The 2,857-nt window shown below is 47.4% G+C and overlaps 1 protein-coding gene across 1 annotated transcript in view; it reads left to right on the top strand.

The window, feature by feature from the left end:
* Window positions 1-365: 365 nt before the first annotated feature.
* LOC110505921 (ALK and LTK ligand 2) overlaps window positions 366-2,857 on the top strand; it is a 26,565-nt gene continuing 24,073 nt past the window's right edge. The window contains exon 1 of the mRNA XM_036962979.1: window positions 366-1,418. The gene's annotated coding sequence lies outside the window, so the exon portion shown is untranslated. The remainder of the gene's footprint in view (window positions 1,419-2,857) is intronic.

Genomic DNA, 2,857 nt, shown 5'->3' with positions numbered 1-2,857 from the left:
TTGAGCTGAGATCGAGGTGAGCTGTTGTCTGTCCCTCGTGATCTTCCTGATTAATCAGCACAAGTTTAATAATAGTTCCAGCGCGAGCGAGACATAATCCCGATTAACATTAGCCGCCTCGAGGGCAACTAATAGCCTACCCCAAAACCACACGCGTGCACGCACGCACACACACAACCCCCGACTCAGGCCGAAAATAGGAGGAGAGGATAGATTATGTTGATTTCTCTATATGGGGAGTGGTGTTCAGATTAAGTAAACGAAAGCATTATTGGGCGTACAGTTCGAGGAGAGGCCTGAATGCGCGTGCTCCTTGGTACGGTCTGAACGGAGCACACAGTTGTGTGTGAAAGTTTACGTGAGAGAGCTTGTGTGTGTGTGTGTGTGTGTGTGTGTGTGTGTGTCCAGAACTACACAATCCACCCTGCTCCTGTAAATCATATTAATGTCTGTGAATTCCTGTCCTCTGGCGGACAAGATGTGAGTGAAACGGAAATCGATAGGGGAGGATCCTCGCGGGAGCAGGCTTTATACAATCTGTTAACCCTAGCGCTGCTCCTGTCCCATGCGGGGACATGGTTGAAGGACGGGAACACGTTTTTTCCCTACTATATTAGGGTACTAATTTATAATTCTCAGCAATATCGAAAAAGATCAGGAAAAGAGAAGTGAGAGGAACATAAAAGTTTTCCAAAACGAGAGGACTGGGTGAACGGCATAGGGCGACCGGGGCCAGGGCTCCTTGCTGATCCGGTGTAAATATGACGTCTCTGTTCGGTTCTGCTCGCGCTCTGAACGTTGTTCTGATCAAAGACAACCCGGGATAATAGAAAAATACTCCAGGGACCTCAACACACACAAACACACACACACACACACACACACCACAGAGCGCGCGGCACAGCACAAACCAATCCAGCATGACAGCGCGAGCAGCAGCGGAGGAGCTCACCACAGACGGGCAACAGACCTCTTCATCAGCATGAGATGAGGTCTAGAGACTTGTTAATAAAGTTGTATCGGTCATTCATTTATCCAGCCACACTTCTACGGCGGCTCGGTCGGCACCTTCAGCAGAGGAGCACCAGATATAAAACAGAATAAGACGCACGGTGCTGGGAACTACTGCACTTGTGAAAAGAAGACGCACGGTGCACTCCTGTCAGGGGAAAGTTGTGCGCAGCACCGGAGCTGGGGGATACCTATTTGGAAACGGACAGACGACGCACTGCGAGGACAACAAGCGGTGTTGTGTGTATTGGAGTGTGTGTGTGTGTGTGTAGTTGGAGTGTGTATTGTAGTGAGGGAGTGTGTGTGTGTGTAGTTGAAGCGCTTAAAAGGTGTTTCATCCTGTAACACGCAGCAGCGAGATCGGCTTCTGTTTCACCTGGAACCCGCGAGTCAACAACACAACTCAGGTAACCTATTATATTACCCGGTCCTGTTTCAACCCCGTCTGTCTGCGACTTAACTGTTGTTCATTGTAATGACATAAGTGAAAGTCAAAGTAATATGGTCTCTAACGAGGCTGTCCTTTTACGCAGCATCGTTGCCCAAGTGGCCAAATGTTGGCAGCTCCTCACGGGTCACAGCAGTAGTCTGTGGTTAGAACCGCGGATCAGACAGGGGAACATTATAACAGCTTATAGCCTTTCTCTGTCCCTCTCTTTCTTTCTCTCTTTTTCTCTCTCTGTGAGTGTGTGTGTGCGTGTGTGTGTGCGTGTGTGTGTGTGTGTGTGTGTGTGTGTGTGTGTGTGTAACAGCTAACTCCTGTCTGTGTTTGTATGTTGCCATGCAGCGAAAGTGGTGACATGGCAGATATGTCTGATGACAACTATAGAGGAGTCAGTACATACAGCTACAGACGGTACAGACAGTACATACAGCTACAGACGGTACAGACAGTACATACAGCTACAGACAGCTACAGACAGTACATACAGTACATACAGCTACAGACAGTACATACAGTACAGACAGCTACAGACAGTACATACAGTACATACAGCTACAGTCAGTACATACAGCTACAGTCAGTACATACAGCTACAGACAGTACAGACAGTACATACAGTACAGACAGCTACAGACAGTACATACAGTACATACAGCTACAGTCAGTACATACAGCTACAGACAGTACATACAGCTACAGACGGCTATAGTCAGTACATACAGCTACAGACGGTACAGACAGTACATACAGCTACAGACGGCTATAGTCAGTACATACAGCTACAGACGGTACAGACAGTACATACAGCTACAGACGGTACAGACAGTACATACAGCTACAGACGGCTATAGACAGTACAGACAGCTACAGACAGTACATACAGCTACAGACAGCTATAGACAGTACATACAGCTACAGACGGCTATAGACAGTACAGACAGCTACAGACAGTACATACAGCTACAGACGGTACAGACAGTACATACAGCTACAGACAGCTATAGACAGTACAGACAGCTACAGACGGTACAGACAGTACATACAGCTACAGACGGTACAGACAGTACATACAGCTACAGACAGTACATACAGCTATAGACAGTACATACAGCTACAGACGGTACAGACAGTACATACAGCTACAGACAGCTATAGACAGTACAGACAGCTACAGACGGTACAGACAGTACATACAGCTACAGACGGTACAGACAGCTACAGACAGTACATACAGCTATAGACAGTACAGACAGCTACAGACGGTACAGACAGTACATACAGCTACAGACAGCTACAGACGGTACAGACAGTACATACAGCTACAGACAGCTACAGACAGCTACAGACAGCTATAGTCAGTACATACAGCTACAGACGGTACAGACAGTACATACAGCTACA

The sequence above is a fragment of the Oncorhynchus mykiss genome, chromosome 25 (genome assembly GCF_013265735.2).
Source record: "Oncorhynchus mykiss isolate Arlee chromosome 25, USDA_OmykA_1.1, whole genome shotgun sequence".
In the NCBI taxonomy this organism is placed as follows: domain Eukaryota; kingdom Metazoa; phylum Chordata; class Actinopteri; order Salmoniformes; family Salmonidae; genus Oncorhynchus; species Oncorhynchus mykiss.
The sequence above is the reverse complement of the archived record's forward strand: the minus strand, read 5'-3'. Positions and strand labels throughout refer to the sequence as shown.